Source organism: Aythya ferina (genome assembly GCF_964211825.1).
Source record: "Aythya ferina genome assembly, chromosome: 1".
NCBI classification, from domain to species: Eukaryota; Metazoa; Chordata; class Aves; order Anseriformes; family Anatidae; genus Aythya; species Aythya ferina.
This window is the reverse complement of record NC_140296.1, coordinates 139,401,676-139,427,551: the sequence shown is the minus strand read 5'-3', so window position 1 is coordinate 139,427,551 and position 25,876 is coordinate 139,401,676. Positions and strand designations below refer to the sequence as shown.

The 25,876-nt window shown below is 36.1% G+C and overlaps 1 long non-coding RNA gene across 1 annotated transcript in view; it reads left to right on the top strand.

Annotated features, from left to right (window-relative positions):
* The first annotated feature begins 1,775 nt into the window (after nucleotides 1-1,775).
* Nucleotides 1,776-25,876, top strand: part of LOC311439881 — a 47,980-nt gene continuing 23,879 nt past the window's right edge. The window contains exons 1-2 of the long non-coding RNA XR_014695055.1: nucleotides 1,776-1,809; nucleotides 21,105-21,179. This is a non-coding gene — a long non-coding RNA (uncharacterized lncRNA). The remainder of the gene's footprint in view (nucleotides 1,810-21,104; nucleotides 21,180-25,876) is intronic.

Sequence of the window (25,876 nt, the reverse complement as noted above, 5' to 3'; positions counted from 1 at the left end):
TTTAAAACAAGAAATATAATCAGTTCAGTGCTTTTCCTCCTGTGCCAGGCTCATAAAGAGAATAGCTGTCATTCAATGCAAAACCTCTTTATTACAATATTTAAGCGTTGTCTGTTTTACCTTGATTGTTGGGGAGCATGAGCTGAAAATCTTATGTGCATCAATAGGCTTATGAATTTAATACCATTCCATAGATTTCAGGGTAAGGAAGATTAAGGAGAAGAAAACTTCTTAAAGTTGTGGAGTTAATAATTAGAGGAGGTAGAAAATATTCAGCAAAACAATTCTTGATGAAAAATGCTGTCTTATTCAGATTTAAATATTTCTTGGAATATGTCAGTGATCAGGAAATTCAGGTATATCCGGTTAAATTATTTCAAATTACAGTCTTTCATTATTGTTGTTTAGAGATAGCTTTTTATGTCCAAATCTTAATTACTTCAAAAGTCAAAATATGAGGAGGGATTACTTCTATTGAAAGTAAATACTGCAACTAAGCTAAATATTTTTGAAAATTTTTAATGAACATTTTTTTTTAACTTTTTGTTAAAACTTGGAACAAAATCAGCACTCAGTGTATGAGTAATTCCTGTTCCAAGCTTCCTGTAGCATTCCTATTAGCAACAGTAGTACACTTATTTATGATGTAAAATTCCATATCTTAAACAAAAAATTCCATATCCTAAACAAAAATAAGCACTTTTCTAATGCCCTGAGCTTCAAAGATCAGTGAAAACTGATTCTGAAGCAAAGCAAGCTGACTTATCTGGTATTACTCAGACGTGAATAATCGCCTTTCATGCCTAATTCATAGTGTATCTCTCTGCTGCCAGTTCTGTATTTATTGCATCTACAAAAAGTTCCAATGATACCTAAAGCACTTCCAACCAGTCCTCTCCCATATAAGCTGTGGATTTAAAGAGATCACAGTGCCCTCCTTTGCACAGTGTTGTTTCTGGTCCAGTCCCACCAGCCCCATGCACTTGGAGCTGCTGATGGCATTGCTGTTCAGCTTCAAACTCAGCATGAGATAGATGCCCGAAAGGGATAAAATAGAGCCTCACTTCTGACCACACACACACAAGACACAGTAATTCCTTGATCTGGAATAGAAACGGTGTTCCACATAATTGTATAGGTGTACTCTTCAGGAGCAATGTTTCTTCTCACCATCGTTTATGATGCTGTGGGGTCTGGAGATCCTTGAACTCATCAGAGTAAACAACTTCCTGAAGGATCCAGTTACGCTACTGCAAATCTTAATTGCCATTTGCAGGATGCACCTCCTGCTTGAATTTAGCATAATAAAACTGGGAGTTTCCGATGCAGTTACTTTGTATTGTTGATGTTGTCCTGGTGTCACTGATTTCTGTAGGGAATACAGATATTGCCACCACCCTGTACAGTCTCCTTTCTTCTCTCCCTTGGTTTGGACGTAATAGTTACTGGCTATCAGTCCAAGTTGTGTGTTGTGTCATGCACTGAAGGGGCATGATACATATATCTGAGGCTTTTGGTGTACAGAAAGATTTAAGGCTCAGGAGCCTGTAGACAAGTTCTGCATTGCTGATCAGGAAAAGAAGTGCAGCAAGGGTGTGAGGGATAAGTGTTCCTGTAAGCATACTTATGATAAAATGCCAATTGTGATAAGGTACTCTGGACTGAGATAGCATCATGGGGTGGATCCTGGAGGTCCTAAAAGCTTACTCTAAATATTGTCACTGTCTCTTCGTTCCTGCAGTGTGGTAGTTCTCTATATTCAGGAATGGCAGAAGCAGAACTATTCCATTCTTCAAAGCACTCCTCAAGGTAATGGAAACTAAAGGTTGCTTGACAGTTGATCTTAATATATCCATCTATTCACAGTAGATGAACTGTGTTTTCTGAATTGTTGGAGTCTCACCATAGTGGCTTCTGCTATTTGAATGTTATTGGCAGGCAGACCAAACCAAAAACTGGTCCTAAGGGTCATTGACTTTAGCAGAGAGTTTAAGATCTGCATTGTTTGTGTATTAAATGTTGCCTTCACAGCCAGAAAGTCTCTATGCCAGTGTGAGTGTAGAGATACAAGAAAATAATATTTTTTAATGCTGCTGTATATTTACAAGTATATTTGTATATGAAAGTGGAGATTTGCATTCCTTCAGGAACAGAGGCCCAAGTTTCCTCTGTTTTAATCAGGACATGTGTGTATATATACTTATATTAATGACAGTTTAGTTATAGTATAAAAGTTTCACTATGTACATGTATTTGAGTTGATTACATTGTTTCCTGGCTTCTTTTTTCATTTTAATTCATCAAACATAACGTTGCATGGATGCAGTTATCCCACGTAATTAGGGTAGCTTGTAAACATCATTATGTTCACAGAGTTATCCATTCCTTTTCTATGTCCATCCACAGATTTCTGATAAGGTCCTTCATCTGATCCCTGCAGAGAAGTTTGTTTAATTGTTTCTGATGTTCTGGTTATTCTAATGAGTTGTTTTGTGCTTAATTAAAATTAAATTTGAGGAATGAAGAAGACAGCTGTCCTTCTACACTTTACCTTATTTAATGGTTATGGTGGCAGCATGACCATTTTACTTTACTTTGTGAAAAATAGATTTCTAAATAGAGAAGGTATTTTTTAATTGTCCTCTGAGTTTTCTTATCTACTCTTCTGCTCTTGCCTTTCTTTTGTTTGTTTCTCTTATGTGGACAAATGGATTTTTACCTCTCCTCATACAAATAAACTGTTCTTCTTTTCACCTTCAATGAATGTTTCCCCTGGTCTTTTGTCACACTGAGGACGGACATTTCTATCCCATGCTGGCTTCTCTTTCGATAACAGCTTAGGGAACACAGAATATTTCTTCCATGAGAACTTTTTGTCCCATTAAATTCATCTTCCTCCCCCTAAGCTAGCTGCTTGGCAGCTGTGCTGCAAGAAACACATGAGCTATTTAGATGGATGATATCGACATCTTCTGCTTCCTTAGGGATTATAGCAAGCTACCTTTCAATGATCCATAGTTAGCTTTGGTTTCTCTACTAATTCAGTCCTGTATGACTGAGGGGATATTCTGTGAGTGCCACAGGCAGAAACTGCGGACAGACGAGTTTTGAAAGCCAAGGGGGCCAAACAAAATCTTATCCCTGGTACAGTAGATGCTTCTGCCAGAGGAAAAAAATGAGGAAAATATTAAGTCACATGAGTCCTGTCAAGTCTACAAAGTCTGTGGTAATAGCGAGAAGGGAGCCTGGGGCAAACTGTAAGAGAGAGAGCAAAAAACACTCGCTACTGACCATTTGGGTTTCATAGCTGCTGTTGCTGTTAATCCGGCAGCATTAGGATTTCTTTCAGATACTGCTAGAAGCAATAGAGTTGACACATAACTTCCGTAATGGAACAGCACTAACTGACAAACAGCAAAGTCTGCTCAAACTGTGGATGGTGGGTCACCCACTGCATTTAGCAGTTCTACAAGAAACATCCAAGGTGATATCACAGCTTGTCTCTTTTTTTTTTTTTTTTTTTTTTTTTTAATTTCGTTTTTTTCCACCTACCACAAGGAATTAAAAAAAAAAAAAAAAAAGTGTGTTCATGAGTATGAGTGCATGCATATGTGTGAGAGAGGAAGATGTGTTTTTTCAGGCCCATGCACTGAAAATAAGTTGGCAGGCAGAGCAGTAAGGGTTCTTCTTTCAGAAACATCAGAGGTATTTCCAGTCAGTGACTATTTAAGTGCCAAGACAACATATCCCAGATAACAGGAGAGAAGGGACATACCCATAAGCCTGTGCTTCTTTATATATATAAAGAGAGAGAGAGAGAGAGATCTTAAAAATAGAAATGGAAAACTTTACTTTTAAAATTTTTTGAAAGTTCTAGGGACATTTTGGTGAAATTGGTTTTGTCATTTTTTTTTTTTTTCATGATGTAGGAATATGTATATTTTTTTTTCATGATGTAGGAATATAAAATTTTTTTTTTTCATAGTAGGAATATGATCAGATGATGTAGGTGGCAAAAGAGCTTCCTCCCTCTTTGTTGATACTCTGAGTTGTATTTGAATTGGGGATGGCAAAACTGCTTTTGTCCTCTTGTCCTAAAGTAGACCCCATAAAAAACTATGAAGAGCTCCTGGGGACCTTTCCTTTTGTCAGACAAACACTTGTCAAGCCTGAGATTTATTTATTTTTTTAAATGGGGAAAAAAAAAAATAAATATATATATTAAACAGGGTGTGTTTTCCAACTAGAGCAGTTTTAATAAAAAGAACCTTGTCTCCACAAAAGATTTCATCAGCATCTCTCAGTGCTGCAAACAGCTGCACCATAACAGAGGATACTTCATAGCTCATCTGGGAAATGAGCTACCACTTGCTTGGTTATGTCTGCTCAGCTCTTCAGAAATATTATCACATTTTGCATACATGCACCCATTTTGTTTAAAATATTAAAACCGTTTGTTTTAGCTGAAAAATTCTAAGACTTCATTGTTTAACCCAGTTTATAGAATTCCCTCTTTCTTGGTAAAATTAAATCTTAAAAACACAACCTTTCTATAAAGAGGAGGATAGGGATACTGCAATTCAGTAAACAGACTTTGAACTCCCTAAGTGTCTGAAGTTGAACTTTCTTCATTCATCTGAAAAGCAAAAAGTCCTTCAAGCTTCTCCATATGACCAGGCAATTTTCCTGAGGACCATTCACAGCTTTTAAGTCTTATTTTTCTTAATATAGGGAATGCTCTATTATCAGCAACTTCATCTCTGACAACTGTCTTATTACAGATTAGGCTTTCTATTCCAAAGGCCTTGGGATATGCCTAACAGCTAAAGTCATATTATACCTTTCCATCTAAATAGCAAAAACTTCCATTAAGCACCTCTGACAAGCTCCAAAACCCTTCTAACAGAATTTTTTAACCATCTATATTTTTAAAATTTTGCTTATGCAACCATACAGCTTTTCCTGTAAATGCAGTTCTCCTTTGCTTTTTAAGATGCAAACTGTGTTGGCAACACAGTCCAATGCCCAAATGAATGTAAAGCTACTATGACAATAACAATGAAGATTTAGAAACATTTAACTAAACCTAGATTTGTTTCTTACTATTGAACACACAGACAATCAAGCTTTGTTCTAGCTTTAAGTGTTTATTATCCTTTTTTTATTTAAAAAAAAAACAAAAAAAAAAAAACAAAAACAAAAACAAAAAACAATCCTATACTTTTGGTCATCTAGAAGCAGAATTCCAGAACAGCACAGTTATATTTTTATGTGATGACCCAGTAGATAATTATCCCCTACATACAGAGGACTACTATTGAATTTGTTGGTGGGGATTTAGGGAAAAGTCTCAACCCTTTGAGTTAATGCAACTTCACATATTTGTTGATTTTGCAAACCTGTTTTTACACAGGTCTGTCAAGAAAAACACATTTATGTAAGTATTCAAAATTACTTTAATACAATAAAATCAGTATTAATGAACGAGACAGTATCTTTGCAAATGGCAGTTAGGGGCCATGTTCACATCTTACTGGAATTGTAAAATATGATATATTCATTAGGAGCTGCAGAGTATCAAAACAGTGACCCGATTTCCATCAGAAGTCATCCAGAGGCCTTTCTTTTCACAGTTTGACCCTTCAAGTGTCTGTTGAGCTACTATCTTCAAACAAGTTATTGTTTTCAACTATTGCCCTGACATTCAGTATACTATTCAATTTACATGGCTGATAACAGGAAGGAAAATAAAACATGATGTTTCAGCCACAAGTCACTGAAAGGTCATCAACCTATGAATTTGGGAGAATGGTGTTAATTATATTAATGAGGCAGATGATGCTGTATATGAGGCCTTCTGCTTGGGGAATTAAGCGTAACCCAAGAACACTGTTTAGTGTCAAGCAGTTACACAAATGATAAATACTTTCATCTAAATAACAAAGTAATTTGAGTAACAGCAGAAAATGTTGTAAAACATTTTATAAACACACTAGCATTTTTGCATCAGTAGAGACAAAAAACAGGCAGAGAACTTTCACTCTAAAACAGCCTGTCAGAATTCAGGCAGAAGGGCAGCTGTTCAAAACTCTGGAAGTTGTGAAAAATGTTGAGCATGGGTTGGAGTTTCAGCTCACTAAAATTTGAAAGGAGCATGGGTAGACTCTTTTTTAGCCTAGAAATGACCTGGAAGTTAACTTTAAAATGCAGAAATAAATATATTGTAGGAGATGTGTAAATACGGTAGGAGAAATGACATCATGTAAAATAAAAATATCTGCAAAGAAAATAAACTGTGTTCTGTATATCATGAACAGGCAAAGTATATTATCAGTGTTCTGCTTACTTTAAAGAAACAATAAGTGGAAGGAAATCCTACCATAAAGTATGAGGGATATTACAGACAACTAAGATGAAATAGCATTTGGGAAATCTCATGTACTAAAATAAAACGAATATACATATATATATATATATATATATAAAATCTGATTTAAAATAAACATTGTTCATTCATATTGTGAAAAGAGAACATCTTTCAGGAATAGCTAAAGAAAAATTTGAAAAAGGTAAATATATTCCCATTACATTGCTGCACTGGTTTTCTTACAGGCATGGGAATTTGAAGTATATGTGGTGCAATGGTGCAATTGTGGGCTTTCTTAACTTTGTTATTTGACTCCTCCATCTGCAATTTTATTTTATTTTATTTTATTTTATTTTATTTTATTTTATTTTATTTTATTTTATTTTATTTTATTTTATGCCTAGAACAACTGCACAAGGAAAATTAAACTAATCCTGATAGCTACCCTATCAAGATATTTGGTTATTTTTTCCTCTCTAAAAGCCCATATTCTTCCACTCATATGGTCACAGGAAAAGGCAAATAAGCCTTTTTAAAAAAGACTTGATATCTTTCAGGCTAAAGCATTTAGTTAACTCCTGAGTATCGAATCCTTGGAAATGATATGGATCAGCATCTAAAAATAAGGTGGTATTGTTTGGCATCGGGAACAAAAAGAAGAAATTAAATCTCCTACAGTAGCATTTTGTTTGCTTGCTTGCTTTTTTACCTCTTGTAAATTCAGTAGCTAGGGATAAGTAGATGACTGTTGTCTTTGTCATGACCTCAAAATACCTAGAAATGCACAAAATTGAGTGTCAGAGGCAGATTTCATTGTTTCTATTTTGAATGGGTAGATAGCAGATACTGCAGCCTGAAGATGAATCCTGAGGTAAACCAGAGGCCATCTCAACAGTCTAAATGAACAAAATTTCTCTAAAATCAACAGTCTTGTTAGTTTACTCTGGCTATAAATACAGTTCCATGTGGAAAAATTTGGCTCCTAATGTCCCTTGAGGATTTGCATAAAGGGTCAAGTTGAAATTTCAGCTTGTTTTCTGAGACACCAAGCATATGATACTTTTTATTTATTTATTTATTTATTTTAAGAATAGTAATAAAAATGTTGAATAGGTATTCACAAAGCAATTATATGACCTTAATTCACAGAGACAGTGTTTTGTTTTATTACAGACTCCACAAAACCAGTAACTTTTAGTAGTCAGTATTGGACTATGTTAGGAATGTTAAGAATTTTGAATAAAAAGCTTTGTAAAAAATGTCAATTGTTATTAGGGATATTCTTTTGATATTTTAAGTTTTGCTTAATACAATATGTGACAAAAATTTTGAAAAATGGCATCTGCTGTCATAAATCTTGGGAATTCCTCTAAGAGATACTACCATGAAAAAATAAGAAGCTCACCTTACAAAGTCATCATATCAAGAAAAAAAATAATAAGAAAATCAAAGTTCTTCATGACATTCAATCACTGTTTCTGTTCCATATGGGAGAAAAAAGAAGCAGAGATGACTGATAATTTCTGTAATAATTCTTAATAATTCCAAGAGGCAGAAGGACAGATAATAATATAACATATTCTTGTACTAAGCTGCTCTTCCTTCCTTGCTTTTTAGATTTGACCATTGTGTTCTGTCTATTGCAGATAATCTGTCAGGTCAACAATATCAATAGTTTTTATTACAGAAAGCAGATTTTATCAGCACCCTATCTGTCCATTTAATTAGAAAAGTGGTACTGCTGTTAAGCTTAAGAACTTTGAGGAGGAAAAAGAAAAACAACATATTTCAGGATTCTTAAAGAGGTCTAGCATTTCCAATAGGAGAAAGGTGAAAATGTCTTTAGGAAGCTGTATGCAAGCTAAGCATAATTTATGGAAAACTGTAATATTAGCTCAATTACTTTTACATTGTACTGTGAGATGACTGCAAATTAGTGTATTTCAGTTTGTTTCAGGAGTATATGCATTTTCAGCAGCTGAAATTTGTCTCTCATTGGCCTCTTATAATAGCCTCTGATGGTACCTGGGTTTTAGCAGGTGTTACAAAGGGTGGATGAGTGGGGATAAGCCAATATATAAAGGACATAAAACTATTAGTGTCCAAAGGAGGGTAACAGATGATGAAGGGTCTAGAGGAGATGTGTGAGGAGTGGCTGTAATAATTTGGTTTGTTCAGCCCAGAACAGAGCAGACTGAGGAGAGGCCTCATGGTGGCCTGCAGGTCCCTTGCAAGGGGAGCAGAAGGGGCAGGCGCTGAGCTCTGCTCTCTGGGGACAGTGACAGGACCTGAGGGGATGGTATGGAGCTGGGACAGGGGAGAGTCAGGCCGGGGGTTAGGGAAAGGTTCTGCACCCAGAGACGGTGGTCGGGCAGGTTCCCCAGGGAAGAGGTCATGACACTGAGTCTGCCAGAATTCAAGAAGCATTTGGACAACACTCTCAGACATAGGTCTGTTTTTTAGGTGGTCTGTGTAGAGCCAGGATTTGGACTCAACAGTCCTTGTGGGTCCCTTCCAACTCAGCATATTCTTTGAGTCTATGAAACTGCTCTGAATATCATACCTCAGGACCAGAGATCCCCAAAGAGGATAGAAATGAGCATCTCCCTATTGCCCCTTCATTTTGATCAGCTCTCATCCTGCTGGTTGCTCACCTCTAGTCATCTCATTGTGCTTGCTGCTCTCCTCATTGCCTCTGCTACATTGCCCTACTTCACTAAATTGACGGTGGCCCCACTGCTGCAATTATTTCTGCAAGAACTTGGTTTATGCTCACTTAGTTTTCCTGGTGGAATTCTTGCAACTGTGTGGCTTCTAGTCTTGTTGATTTATGCTAGGGTTTCAATGATTTTAAGCATTTTCCTTGCTTTTATCTGTACTGAGTGCTCAGTACAGTTTATTAAGCTTCTTAACAAGTACATAATTCTTTTGTATTTTATTTGTGTGCATCTGTTTTACATTCTATGTGAATTTTGCAAATGCATGTGGGCTTTCTTCAGCTTGGAAAGAAGTCTCCTATGAGGGAAAAATGCTTGTCAGGCCAGGAAGAGAAGTGTCTTGCATCTGTGGTCTCATGCTGAACGGCAGCTCCATAAGGGCACAGTGGCATAATTAGATGACTCAAAATCTGCTGTGGATTTACATCCTAAAAGAACACATTCAAATGGATTTCAGCTTAGAACATTAAAACCAAGAGATAGATGTACAGGAGAAAAAGCATGATTTAGGCTGATGGGCAGGATTGACTGTGCTAAGAAATGCCAAGTGCCGGGTTCTGCACCTGGGGCGCAATAACCCCAAGCAGAGCTACAGGCTGGGAGAGGAATGGTTGGAGAGCTGCCAGGCAGAGAAGGACCTGGGAGTGATGGTGGATAGTCGGCTGAATATGAGCCAGCAGTGTGCTCAGGTGGCCAAGAAGGCCAACGGCATCCTGGCTTGTATCAGGAACAGTGTGACCAGCAGGGCTAGGGAGGTGATCGTCCCCCTGTACTCAGCTCTGGTGAGGCCGCACCTCGAGTACTGTGTTCAGTTTTGGGCCCCTCGCTACAAGAAGGACATGGAGGTGCTTGAGCGGGTGCAGAGAAGGGCGACAAAGCTGGTGAGGGGCCTGGAGAACAAGTCCTACGAGGAGCGGCTGAGGGAGCTGGGCTTGTTCAGCCTGGAGAAGAGGAGGCTCAGGGGCGACCTTATCGCTCTTTATAGGTACCTCAAGGGAGGCTGTAGCGAGATGGGGGTTGGCCTGTTCTCCCACGTGCCTGGTGACAGGACGAGGGGGAATGGGCTTAAGTTGAGCCAGGGGAGTTTTAGGTTAGATGTTAGGAAGAACTTCTTCACTGAAAGGGTTGTGAGGCACTGGAACAGGCTGCCCAGGGAAGTGGTGGAGTCACCATCCCTGGAGGTCTTTAAAAGACGTTTAGATGTAGAGCTTAGGGATATGGTTTAGTGGGGACTGTTAGCGTTAGGTCAGAGGTTGGACTCAATGACCTTGAGGTCTCTTCCAACCTAGAAAATTCTGTGATTCTGTGATTCTGTAACCCTGAAAAAAACTTACTTGAAAATAAGGGAAATAAAGCAATGAAGCTCTAGAACAGACTTCAACAGGATGGGAGGAAATAAACTCTGGCTGAAGTAGTTTTATGATGAGTGTGATCAATTAGCATATAAGATTTTGTCTTTTGTCTTTTGTCTTTTTTTTTTTTTTTTTTAATAAAAGAAAAATAGACTCAGTGACCTAGGGAATCACTCACAGGCTTGTCTTCCAAAGTATTGGCTTGAAATAAGCCAATATTGAAACAAGCTCTGTCCAAGTTACAGCAATGTGTTTTTACATTTGACTGTAACAGCACTGGCAATTTCTCGGACTAATAAGATTTGAGTGTGTTTCAAATACTGGTGAAGTAATTTGAAAACATCCAGATATTTAGAGCCCACTATAAGTTTTTTTTTTTTTTTCTTTTTTTTTTTTTCACCAATTCAAGGGCATAACATGAAAAGTTTTTGCCTGGTTTTGCTCCTAAGACTATAGGTGAGAGGAATGCTTTTGGGTATGTCATTCTAGTTTGTGCAGCACTAGGGTTAGCAATATCTGCAGGCTCAAATATGAGCTGGAAGCAAACCAAGTCCTGTCCAGATAAAAACTCCTGCTAAAGCACATTTGAGCCAACATTATTTATGCCATCTTTGGTATCAGCTGGACATGTTTACAGTGGAATTGATGGCTGAGCTATGGTAGCTTATACCAATGAACCTATTTCTCCAAGTTGTATTTTCTTCTTATGTTAGCCACATACTGCATACCAGAAAAATGTAGATGAAATCTTGGACCTGCTGAAGTTTATGGGAGCTTGACTTTTATCTTTAGAGAGATTTAAGTTATCTCTTTTTTGTTGCACCAGATTTCCTTTGGTTTAGTTCTGTGTGGTTGTGTGCAGTGTCAACTTTGAAAAGTGGGAACTTCAACAAAGTGATGTTTTTTTCTATTTTTTTTTTTAATTTTTATTTATTTATTTATTTATTTATTATTTTATTTTATTTTTTTAACCTTGGTCTCTGACTGGAGTAAATTCCTGAGTCAAAGTTGTTCCTCTGGTACAAGGAATTTCATTCTATGGTGTTTCATAACATTACATTCAAAATATGATGTGGTCATGTAGGCTGTGTTGGCAATTCTTCCTGCAGAGGAACTCAGCCACAAAAGTGTGTACAAGCAATCAGAGGCAACACTGGGAATATGCCATCATTGAACATGCACATCTCTGCTTCAGCACTAGTGCAGAAATATTATGTTCAGATATTAAGAAAAATCCATATGAGGGCACTACAAGAAGGAGGTTAAAACCTTCCTAGCAACTCCACAAGTACATTTATTCTCCCAGGCCCTCAATATTAGTTTGCTTCTTCAAGGCAAGCATTTGCTTAGTAGCCCCAGGTTTCAGCCAAGTTTATGGAGATGTGGATATTTTTTCAAGAACAATCTTTCCAGGACCCTAAAGTAGTGTTTAAGTGGAACTCAGACATTTTCTAGGTGTTGTGGTCTACATTAAAGAAACAATCTCTTTTGTATAGTTACGTATTTACTTTCAGAAACTCTTGATACACCTTCATTTTTATAGCATATATTCTCAAGTACAATATTCATTATATAGCTGTTGCCAACATCAAATATTCCAGAGCTGTCAGAAGAAATTCTTCATTGTCTAGCAAAGCTAGGAGGCAGTACTTTCATCATTTCTGCTAATATATACATACTAAAAATATATTTAATTATAAACAGAAAAAAAAAAAAAAAAAAAAACAGAAATAAGAAAAAAGCATCTCATCTGGGAAAAAAATATGTTTCTTGCTTAAAAAGATTTTTTTTTTTTGTCACAAATCTCAAATGTTTCTTTTTAAATGGACATTTCTCTCCATGATGAACAAGCAGCCTATGTTAATGACATAATAGAGCTCTGGTACCACAGACATGCTCTGCTATAGTAGATATTTGTTTTTTTTTCTTTCCCTAGTAAATAGTTAAAATTATTTGGCTAAAGTTTAGCTATACTGTCTGTAGCTTTTCTGTGACTAACGTTATGTGTACATATTGCAAACTGTGTTAAAACAATACTCTTAAGAATCTATCTGAAGCCCACAAACACTAAGAAAATCCAGGTCCTGTAAGATTATTACTTTACCCTTAACTCATCTTGTTACAATGAGATACAGGAAGGGTTTGATCAGGCGTACCAGATGCATTGTATGATATCCAAGCACAATGGGTGGTTTTTAGAGCTGACAGAGAAAAGAAATGTAAAGCAAAACAGACAGTTTCTGTGTTTATTCTGGAAAAAAAATAAATATTACAGAAATCAATTTATTTGTTGCTTGGCATTACCATGGACAGATAATGTGTCTCTGTCTTTTGTTCATAGTCACAGATTCACATAGGATCTGTGGCTGCCCACTGGAAAAAGAAAGTTGAAGAGCATCAGCCTGGAATTAACATGCTTTTTAACTGAGCATAGTCATTTTAAATGCAGCTTGATCAAAATACTGCTATTAATTTCCAGTCTCAAAAGAGAGCCTGAACTCATCTGGCATGTCTTTGAAGGAGGCAAACTGGGAAAAAAAGCCAGTGTTTTCAGTGTTAACAGCACAAATGGGACTAATTAATGACACTAGTTCCATTGTGCTAGTAAAATCTACTTCAGATTTAATATCACAGGACAAGAGCAGAAAATTTTCAAACAACCTGCACCTCTCAAGCAAAATATTTTTAGATACTTGAGAATAAATATGTATTCTTATATTTTCATTTAAGTGTCCTCTCATCTTCAATATCTTTTGCTTTAAATATGTATGTTCTATCTGATATTTATCAGAATAAACTCCAGTTACAAAGTGTTGGACTTCAAGAGCAGCCAAGGAACATCTAACACTCCTTATGTTAAAACAAGGGTCTAGTAAGACTCTCTGGCAGTTTCTGTCACCTTTTCTGATCACCCTCCCTTTGTATCAGCTCTCCACTACACATGCAAGCAGCTTGCAGTAAATTCAGGCTCACCCTAGCAGCTAGCATGCATAAGGGACTTCATTGGTAGCAAGGATGTAAGGATTGTTTTCTTCTAGTATTCAACATCTAGAGGAGCTCCAGATTAAAAGCTAGACCTTTCTAATTGTGGCTTTTTTGAAAGTCAACTTTAAATTGGTATATTTTATGTATTAACCCATAACAAGATTCCTTCTTCTGAGGCACTTGCCTAAGGATCTGTGAAAGCCAATTTGATTTTTCCAATGCATACCTTCACTGCCATCCTGATGATTCGGGATATGACTTTCTTGTACAGAATACCAGTAATTAATCTTTTCCAAGGATTTTCATTTACAATTCTCTCTCTCATCTAATTTGGTTGGTGCTAAAATTAATGATTGATTTTTTTTTTGTTCCTAAATTCTCTTCAAGAACAACTTTATGTATTGGAAATGAAAATACTGAATTCCCAAACCTAAAATTAATTGAAACACTTAACTATGTTCTTGTGAATGCTGTCAAAAATAAAAAAGACTGAGACAGTAATCATGGTACTAAGGCAAACAAAACATGTCTGAACCAACTAATTTATTTATTTATTTACTTACTTACTTATTTTCTAAGCTTGCCCATTGATATTCCATATGTCATCAATGCTGTTAGGACCATAATGTAGCTTCTCAAAACTTAGGAAATTAGAGCTATCTTCTTTCTGAGACGTTGCACTTCTTTTATTAGAATGGCTGTAGCATTGATAATTCATGTTTGTGCTTGTGTCTGCCATTAAACACACATCAAAATGTAGCCAACTGAATTTTTGACATTTGAAGAGGTGTTAGCATATAACTAACAAATGAAATGTATTCTGGGTTAGTTTCATATAGCAATTTAATTTAATTCAAACAATTAAATACATCTTTATATCAAATAATAAAAGATCAGATACAAGATGACCTTTTGTGAATGAGGTATAGATGGGGAGAAGGTAGGCCAGTGTTAAAATCCAGAGAGGGAGCCTCTCTGACTCTGGAACCAGGGTCAAAAACAACTACACACAGGACCATTGGTGTGTGACAGAGCACTGAGCCTGAGAGCAAGGGATTGGGTGACAACATGTTGATGTAGTGTGTTGGTGGAGAGACCATAAGACCTCATTCACTCTCTTCATCATCATACTTTGAAAATGTCCAGGAGCTTGCTCCTCCAATCTAGTACTTTGAGTCTTCTTTCAGGAAAAGGGCAAGTCCTTGTCTCAGATTGGACTATGGATTCCACTTTTCCAGTTCATCCTTCAGCTCATGCAAAATTCATTTACTTTAGCTTAATGCAGTATGAATTTCTTTCCAAATGTATGAATAATGTCAGGGAGATAATGCACCATAAACCTGTGTCTTTGCAGCTTAGGGATATTGTAGTTCTCAGAGCATCTGAATGCAAAGGGCCTTCTTTATGTGGTTATCCCAAATTGTCTTTCGAAGCACTTCCAGGATTTCTTTCAGCTGAATCAGAAGTAGTAAATATTTGAGTGTGGGTGGGCTGACAAAGGAAGAGAGAGAGAAAAAAGAAATGCTAGAATAAATCTGCCAATGAATAAAGCCCAAAAAAGTTTTGCCACCGCAGAACTGTAAAAGCTTGTAGAGCTCCTCTGGTCTGAAGCACAAAATCCTGCCTGCTTTTTTATTCCTTGCTATTGGCAGACACCAAAAGCTACTATACCACTTTGAGATTCAGCAAATTGATATGACTACAGTTCTCAAGGCCACTCATGTTACCAGTACACAACAGAAGTTTTTCAAGACAGAATAACGTTTTCATAGATGCCCTGTTGTGAAGTTTGATCCACTACCTAGCCATGGAATTTATTTATTTTTAACCCATGTCCTTTGTATTAGTCCTTCTTATTTCTGATTCCTTTACAATTTTTCTGATGAAGCCCATCTTCTGATCCTACCTCAAGATTCTTCTTCAAAATGATCTTTTATATATTGACAGGAAATTTTTATTCATTTCATTTATTACAACTTTAATGACTCATAAAACTATACAAAAATTATTATTTGTTATTACATATGTTAAGAACTGTCAGAGCATACTATGCTTAGATAAACAAATATAAATATCTAGAGACCTAGATTGTTTGATGCACAGGCCCTAAAGTGTAATTTTCTGCTTCTGCAAATTATTTTACACTTTCATCTTGTAAAGTTCAGATCTAATTGGAACTTAGGGGGTGAGGAATGGAGTATTCATGAGAGGCTTTCATGAGCCACAAGAAATTTGGTAGTAACAGCTCAGCCTAATGTTAGCTTCTCCAAAGCTTGTGGGCTTTAGATTTGAAATCTGCATTAGCAAAGAAGTCCAGTTGTGAAGTTAAGGCGTGAATTTGAAAACATTCTCTGCCATTCTGTTGGATATGTGTTTGCATTAAGAATTATGTATAGAATAAATGAATTGGAATGAAGAAATGAAAAGTAGCACCACTGGATATATAGAATTAAAACACAGGTAGATTAAGGGATATGAGTATCTATTGTATGTTTCTCCCTCTTTCAAATTGGGAATTACACAGTTTTCAGATCAGAACCTCAGTTTATCTTGCCTTTTTATTGTTGTGGTTTGCTGTTTTTTAAATCATTACAAACCTGAAGTCATCAGGTGTCACTGGTCTCAAGACAGCTAGTAATTCATCTTAATTAGTTTTACTGTTCTTGGAAGTTGCAAAGGAAGTCTTCTGAACATGTCCTGTGAATGACCAATATACTCATGTCAAACTGTTTCTTCCTACACAAAAGGGAAAATCATTACAATGGAGTACTAACTTTATGACCAAGAAATGCAAGCAGAGTTACTGCTGCTGCTGCTTTTACATGTGGCAACAGGAGGATCACATGGCTATTTACTTTCCAGTGGGGAAGGAGTGGGATAATCGCATAACAGGACACCCATATCATGCTTGGAGTTTTTAATTGTTTTAATCTACTCTCTGTTGAAACATAGGTGTCTCTCAAGAAGTAAACAAAGTTGGACCAAGATGAGTTTGCTCTGAAACATTTATAAGAATTGCTTGCATAGTTAGTACTACAGCATGAATCTAAACTAGCTTTGTGCTGAATTTAGAGAAGGCAGTGCACGGCCCTATTCAATGAGATGTTGAAGATGCAAAGCTGTTCTTTATATTACAGTGCAGGGCCCTAGTTACTGTAGCCACAGGGTATTTGTCATAAATTAGAATACCAATTACATTCATGTACTCTTCATATCTGAGAAAATAGATTGGTTTCAATATATTTATTATTCTATATACGCTGTATTAGGACATAGCAATTCTCTGCAACACTTTCAGAGTATTTGCTCAATAGATGTAGAGCTGTAGAGGGTTATTGAAAATATTGTTGAAACATAAATCAGAGAAGAGGAGAGAGATTTGTGGTGGCCTTGAGACAAAAAGTTTAGAGGAGAATTAGTATTTTCGTAGGTGTGTCCCTTCAATGTTTTCTGTATTACAGGATGACAGACTTTACAGATGAATATGCGCAATTTTCCCCTCTAGATCAGATACATAAAACAAGGATTAAAAATAATAATAATAATAAAAATTTGGATAAAATTTGGATTGAAGATGCAAAATAAATGAATTTTCGGTCTAAACCAATTGCTTAGTTACAAAGAACTTAGTAATTTCTGTATGTCTTCTCTCCATGGTGAATTATTTGATGGAAACATGACTGAAAGACATCAAAGAAAGTTTTGGGAATTCCTTATCTGTTGCATATCAGATCACATTACACCTTAATGTGGCATCAGATTAAAGTTTCAGTACCCTCTTAGGTGAATGGAAAAGGGAAATGAATGCATGTATTCCCTTAGATCATATTGCTGTATGTATCCATTAAGTTTTTCCAGACAGTTTTCAAAAGGCAAGATGATTCCTTGGTTACAACCTCTTCAGTTGTTCACTGACGATTATGGTCAGATCAATTAATTTTAATTTTTAGTATGGTTGCATAGCAAAGTTTCACTTTTCATAAATCAAGTTTCAGTTGAGCATCGTTAATAAAGACCACAAACTATGAATTTCCATGTCTCATGATATGGATGTAAGTCTCGTTTTAAAATTTTTACAAGCAGGCAGGGTGGTAAAGGATATTAGAATATGCTTACACGAGACAATATATGTATCAGAAGTCCCAGCCTAGCTGTGAACAAGTTGGTCTGTCTGTGTCAGAAAATCCATTACTGCACAAAGATCAGGGCCTGGAAGTAGTATCAAAGGTGGACTTACAAGGGCAGGAGCTGCAAGGACTGTGACTGCCTTGATCCTTAGCACTGTCTGGTGCTATGTTCATTGCTTTTCACATAGTGCACTAACAGGTGCACAGCCACAGACCAATTCCATGCAGCTGGCATAATGTCTAGTCCTCTCTGTATCCAGGTTAACATGAAACTGTGCTCAGACAAATTAAGCTTGTAGCTTAACAAAGTAGCATGTTGCTGAGCTGTTTCTATACAGTCTTCCATCACTTGCCATAGGTACACTTAACATGGTGTCCTGTGGATTTGGGCTTTTAAGGCACTTTGCTGCATCTGTAAAACGTATTCAGACAAACAAATCTTTGTGAAATACCATAATCTTTTATTATTATTATTATTATTATTATCATCATCATCATCATCATCATCATCATCATCATCATCATCATCATATATTTAATAATATGAAATAATACATTAATTGAATATCAATTAATTAATATATCATTAATATATTAATCAATCTATATATTATCAATATATTATTAATATAGGAATATTATTGTTACATAATAATATAAATTATCATGGTATTTTAATAATATTTAATAATATATTATTATTATTAATGATAATGATAAAGATAATGATAATAATAGTAATTTTTACCTGTTGACCACTAACTCAACATTTCTGGAAAAAATAAAGACCACTTCCACCCTCTTCCTTCTTGAAGGCTTTATTCAAGAAGGCTTCAATTTTTTTTTTTTTTTTCAAAAATTCCCTCAAGTTCATGTGTAGATCACAGCAAATTCACAATTAGCTTAGGTTTACTTTAAATTTAGGCATGTGTGTGGTAATTCCCTGAAGAGGAATCCCAAAGATATGATCTTGCATCACACTGTTCCTCCTGCATATTTTTTCATATTTGTGCTACTTTAAATGGTGCAGGGCTGTGAAAGGAATAAGGTTTTTGTGTTTATTTTTGGAATCATTAATTGAGATTTCTGATAATTTAAAAAGCATAGCATCAGTCTAATAGACATTAATCAACTTGAAGAAATCAGTAGGAAAATGCAGAAATTTTCCTATAGCACTTGACCCATTCTAAGGTAGGACAGGTAGAATTCTATCTACCAGTTTCTGTGAAAAACAGAGAAGGCTGAGCATTGTTTAGGGTTGACAAAATAAATCTATGAAGTTTGATTGAAAATCTCACAAGGACTGACTTCCCTGTGAGCAGAAAAATTTATTGTAGGTAACTAGAGGCTCTAATGCATGTCTTTTTGAAGGATATATTTCAAATAAGAGATTTTTAATATTTCACTTTTTAATCCATTAGTATAATTCTCTTCTGATTTGTAGTTTATTCTTGCATTCTGTCACATGCAATCAGAAGATTTTGGTAAAATGGGCAAGGATAGAAGGACAAGTCTGAATTCAACTCAGCTTCAGGATTTAAAAAACTCTAGATCACCCAGCTATTCTCAGTCTTAGTGATAAGACAAGACAAATCCTCTTATCTTGACAGATTTGCAGCTGTGGGGAAGTGCAGATCCATGGGGTGTAAGCTCGTTTTGAGATATTAAAGACTTGCATAAGGCTTTCTCTTCTATTTGTTATATTCATTGTATAAAACATCACACAACATTTTCAAAACCCTTTTGCATTGAGCCATGGCTTTTGTTTCTTTTGTGAATTCATGAAGGAGAGTTGAACGAGATCACTTGGAATGTTTGAGAAGAATAGTCACCCAAAATACAAGTAATTAGATGCTATTTTATTTCATGAAATAAACAGTCTGTGGACTATATCTGAAATAAAACTCCTGCATAACTCATAAAACTATTGGCTCATTGCCAACATCCTATGTGACTTCTTTGAATTATATAAATTGTACATTAAAATCTCAGAGCAAAAAAGTCAGTATAACTTCACAAATGAACAAACCCAAAGCGTGCTAAAACTTTTATTGAATTCTGCTATTTCCAGGCAGAAATTAATGGTCTATGTGGTCTCCAAAGGACAGTCATAGCTATTATCAATCTTAGCATATCTTCATGGAAAAGACTGAGCAAAACTAATCCAGTGCTTTTGGATGAGAAATAGTTGCTTAGTCTGTAAAGATTCCCTAGCATGTTTTGCAAGAGCAAAAGTGTGTGTGTCAGATGCCATCCCGATCCCTACTTCAGTGTATTCTAAGGCCTGAAAGCCAGGAGGTTTACACAGGATGAGCTATTTTTCCCCTCCTCTGTGCTACCGTGCTTTGTTACATTGCTGTGTTTTCAAAAGCTTTCATGAAGCTACCATGCTTTCATTTACCTAGCTGAAGTTATTCCTGATTTGCAACTGGATTTATAAAGTTTCTCAAATATATTAGGTGCATAGGATAAAAGACTTTTCATTAATGTAGCAATAAAGATTAACACAGAAATATTGTTAACATGGCTGTCCATGCTAATGATTTTAGAAGCTTTACTGACTGGTAGTTAAGTGCTAGGAGTTGAGTGCTGAGGTCTCTCACACTTCTTCATGCAGATCAGCCCCTAGGAATACTCTTGCAGCATTTATTTTCAGCTTCTGTGTGGTGGTTAACTGAAGTGCTGAGTTCTGCAGGTCCTCCTGTGATAGAATGAGCTAATGAAGCTGCTCTATTTTAAAGAGCTTCTTAATCTATGTTAATACAGTGAAGATTATTAGAGAAGCAATAATAATCATGGAGAAATTGATAATGACTAGAAATCAATGTCTGGCTTGTTAATTATAAAGCTTTTACTATAAAAAGAAATAATTTAGCAACTGCAATTAACCAGTTAGGATTTTTTTTTTTAATTATTATTATTATTAGAAACTCCATTTTAGAGGTCTTGTGGTTTTTAATGTAGTGGCTGAACCATTGCTATTTTTACTCTAAATCCCTTCTCTCATTTGATGGTTGAGATGCCACACCAGGTGAAGATTAAACTGACATATTCTTGTCTTAAAAGAACAAAACATCTTTACTTTCAAGTGCAGACATTTGCCAAGACACGTGGGTTGTGTCTTCCCTGCTTGACAAGGGCATATATATAGATCATGTATAACAGGAATGCTTTTACTTCCCAATGAGGTAGGGTCTACTGCCTCAAAAGGGCCAACAAACAGAACACACGTGGTGGCCGAGTTCTTCAGGGGTTGCTTCAGGGCCAGTTTGCGTAAAGGTGTTTAAATGAACCTCCAACTCTTTTTCCCTCCCCCTTTATCAAAGTCTGTTGTTATTCTTATGTCCTTAAGAAGAGCTGAATGCTCAGAAGTTGATCTAGCTTTTTTCAGCTACACTATTTGGTTTAGTAAAAGCTGTTATTTGTATTCAAGTTTTCTCTTAAAGATATGACAGATTCTACTACAAGCACAAAATATTGCAGATTTACTTGATTTCTGTAACAATACATATTGTTTTAATTATTTCTAAATTCATTTTCTGCTTTGTTCCTGCAGAACTGTGGTGGGGTGCAACTTTTGCATTCTACCTGAAGCTATTCATGCAACCCTGTTATAACATAGAATAAAAAGGTATGTATTTGACCAGACATCTTTGGGTTGGTTGGTTCTGCTTGAAAATCTACTGAATTTCGTAGCCTCCATCCGTATCTAACTGCAAGTTTTGGAAATACCCCAGGTACGCTTACGTAAAGCCAGAAAATACTGGACTTCAGTTATTTCCTTCATTATTTCCTTCCAGGGCTGCCTGCTTAATAGTATAAGAGTTATATTACAGCACTTAAAAATAAAGACAACCTGCAACATGGAACAAAACACTATTCATAAAATCCATGTACTTTATCTAGGATTTCCAGGTGTTTTATGACTTTTATTTTTTATTTTTTATTTTTTATTTTTATTTTTTTCTCCTCCTGGAGCAGCTAGTCACTTTTATTTACCCAAGGGATTCATGTAAAGAATTGGTGTAAGTGTCAAAACTTACTCTTCTGACAAAGAAATAATGGATGAGCAAATCTATGAGATTCCCACAAAAAAAAAAAAAAAGACATTGCAATATGTGTGTAGCAGTCTGATTAAAAAAGCTAATGCTAAAGGGGTTCTTGCTTATCTACTGAAGCTATGAGAAATGTTTGTGATGAAACAAGAAGCTGCATGGAACATGTTCAGGTTTCTGTTATCATCTGGAACTTGAAATTCACATCAGGTGTGACAAAATGTTCATGAATCTTTAAAGGAAATTTGGTGTCAGGTTTTTTAATTACTGACACTTTTTTAAAAGAAACAAAAATTCAATTAACAAAGCATTTATATAAGTGTAATAAATATTATCTCATGAATAAAAATAAATATCTAATATATGTATATTTCTTTGGTCTCTTAGTGCTTTTTATTTTTTCTTTCTTTTCTTTTTTAAAGTAATTAAGGATTGGTGATGTTATTACAGGTATTTTCTTTGAATGATGCCATACCATATAATGAAATATTCATTAATATATTGCTATTTTAATTATTTTTTGAAGTTTCATCGTATTTCTGAGTACAAATATTTGTCCCTGCATTAGTCAAGTATATAAATTAAGTAGCTGAATTAGATCTTCCCATTAACAACAACAAAATATGTTTATATATATATATATATATATATATATATATTTTTTTTTTTTTCAGTAAAAGATGATTTGCCTTTGGAAAATGGGAATCTGCCATATCCTAATTTTCTGCAAAATTTTTGAAAATATAGAGCCAACAGCTTTTGTAAGCCTACTTATAGAATCACCAACTTGAATTTTGTTTCCTTGTCAGATTTCTATTTCACATGGCTATAGTTTGGTGTTTGATAGTTTTGTACTTTAGTTCATGATTTTTCATATCTAAAACCAAAACCAAAAAAATGATCACGCTAGTGATGATGGTGGTAGTATTCCTACCTTACTGTCTTCTAAGTGAAAAAAAAAAAGCTTTGTGTTTGTGTCTTTTTTTTCTTTGGATGCTCTAAAGAAAGCATTTGGATAGTCTAGTATTTCTGATGAATCTGAAGTTGTGATGGTTTACGTGAACTGTATGATACTGTGCTTACAGAAGTGTCTACTATCAAAATATACTGCTTTAATTCTTCAGGAGCAGAAAAAAAAAAATGTTTTGAATCATGCATCTTTCAAAAATCTCGGAAGCTTCTCTGTGTAGATCTCAAAATCTTGATGAATAATTTCTACTAGTTTCAAGGGAGGATACTGCTACAAAATATGAGGCAAAAGAAAAATAACTGCTGGGAATGAGGGCCTGAAACAGAAATGTATTCATCTAGGCTGGAAGCAAATAAAATAATATCATGTTAGCAGGACTAGATAATTTCCACCCCAGAATTGTACAAGAAATGTTGGATGTCTGAACATGTCCAGTAGAAAGAAGTTTTAATAAACCATCTGAGCCAACAGTGATACCATCTGACTGGAAAACAGCAAATGTAATATTCATACTGGGAAGGATTATGAAGGGATAATGCCAGCATTATTAGCTTTGAAGATTTTCCCTCTCTCTGGCCAACCTATAAATCTGCTTTGGACCAGAGTAGGAGAAAGCCCGCCAGCATAGAACAGCATACTCTAATGGGACTAAAGGGACCATCCTTCAAAAGAGAATGAGTTGTATGAGACCCAGGACCACTATGGGGAGTAGAAAACTGAAAAAGCTAGGGCCATCACTCATCAAGATGTGATAAGGCTTTGTAAACTAGGTATTTTTGAAAATTGCCTTTTTATTTTTCTTTATTCTCCAAGTAAGATTATCCCTATTACATTTGCTCTTGCAAGAGGAAAAAAAAATAATCTTCAGTTCTGACCCACTTAGATTTTTGAGGACTCCTCTGCCACTGCATATAGTTATTAAAACTTACCCCAAAAGGACTGCAGGTTTACAGACTCTTTCAATCAGGCAGAATAAAAACAATAATCCTTGGACTGATGTAGTCCAAGCCTTTGTCTTCACAAGAGAGCAATGAGTGCTGGTACCTGAGATACATGCTCAGAGTTAGGAAAGGAAGTAGCAGCAAAGAGATCCCTGCTGCCGCAGCAGTATTGAGTCATGGAGGCTGAAGCCTCTTCATGTCAGCTTTCTGCTGTGCTGTGGCAGGTATTCTCAGAAGAGTTCCTGTGAGACTGGTTTCATTGATGTTATGATATACAAGAAGAAAGTTGGCTCTGGCACTTTAGAAGTACTAGGCTAGGCCACTTATTTATTTCTTCCCTTATAACACTGTGGATGTTATGGAGGGTAGTGGCTACACTGAGGAATTTTCTAATATATTACACTTTAATTATTTTGATTATTATTTATTTAACTATAAATTATTATAATATTTTTCTAGTGTACTTATGCTGACATAAGAATCTCTGTGGACATCCTTATTCTGCTATAGTTGTCTCCACTTGGAGACTTACCTGCTGATGTAATTCTTAGACAAGGCCCTCGTTTGCAATGTGCTCCAGTTACCCATCTATGAAATGAGAACTATGGCACCTCCATCCCTCACTGAGATGCTGTTAGCATTAAATGTGTCACAGACTGTGAGGCACTCAGGTATTGTAATGTAGTCTTAGAAGCACTATAAGGTGCAGAGGAGAAAAAATGTGTACCTGTGTAAATCACAGCTTTGGCAATAGCATCCCATAGCTCAGGGGATGCAATCAGTTGAGCTTAGATCAAGTCTTGGTCATCAGTGGTCCAGACTGTGCCTTTTTCCAGCCTTGAATCCTTCTCTAGGGGTTGGAGGTGGGGGTCAGAAACAAAGTTGGAATTGGCTTCCAGTTGTACCTGACACTTTTATTTTAATTCTTAGGGTGAGGTAGAGTGTAGAAGGATTCCTTGTTAGGTGGATAGGCAAATGGACTAAAAGAAGTCTTCAAATACTTACCTTTGTCCTTATAGTACCCCTCTGGTTCATAATGTCTGAAAAGGTTTCCAGTCCTTTGGATGAAAAATTTCACCCAGGAACTCCAGTAATTCAAGTTGTATAAGTTCAGAAGAGATACTATAGACCACAGAGATAACAGTGTGTATCCCTGGGGGCCCTGGCTGAGCAGGCCACTAACAAACAGATCTAAAAGATAGTGAGTGCCACTATTCTGATAGTGACAACACTGAAAGTAAGGGAAAAGATTTCTTCTTTTTATGAGGTGAAACAACAGCTCAGGACCTCAGGATCTGAGGGGCCCAACAAAGAATTAAGGGAAGGCTGGAAAGAGAAAGGAACTGGATTGCAGAATAGACAGAGGAGATCAGATGATTAACCTCTTTAATACAGAGTTCTCTGAAACAAAAGGAGTGTTTATTGCTATATGTAAAGCCCCCAGTATGACATACAATTTGCTTGCCCTACTGTTCTCCTGCGTCAGACAGCTAAATTTGGTAATGTGGAGGCAGGTCAGATGAGCTGCTAAGATACTGGCTGCAGCACCCTAATTTTGGTTAAGTGATCATTCTACGCTGCTGCAGAGTGAAGCTGCAGCATGTGGTGAGGTGTTGTGTTGCCACCTTAGGGCATGTACTCCAGCAGTCCACTTAAAACCATGGGTGAAAAAAGGCACTTCAGAATGTTTGTGTGGTTCTGCAGTAGTTCCTGAACTGATTTTAATCTGCCTGCACCTAGCATTTCTGTCATAATTGTTTACTAAGATTTGTGTACCATGTACAAGGACTGCCCACTTTGGATCTAAGTTTTCTGTTAGAATTTGAGGTTGGCCCCTTAACATGAGAGTCATCTCTCAGAGGCAGTCAACTGATTGTATAAGTTTAAAAACAGCTTACACTTTGAAAGGTGAAAATGTACAAGTGAGTAAGTATTTCATTTACATTTTAGACTCTGTGACAAATTTACATGCTTTCTGCACTAAAACATTTTATTTGTCACCAATCTAAAATAGGGTGATTAAAATATGATTTCCCGTTATTTCTGTTTTCTGGATCTTTACTAATATCTTTATATTCACATATAAAGATATAAATACAACTAGAGTCCTTTCATAGATATATAACCTCCTCAAGATATACAGTTATATTGGAGCAACATTAGTATAATGTGCACCCTCAGCAAGTATCCCAGTGATATCACGCTGTGTGGTGTGGTCAACATGCTGGAAGGAAGGAATGCCATCCAAAGGGACCTTGATGGTCTTGAGGGGTGGGCCTGGGCACACTTCATGCCATTCAACAAAGCCAAGGCCAACATCCTGCACCTGTGCCAGAACAATCCCAAGCACAAATACAGGCTG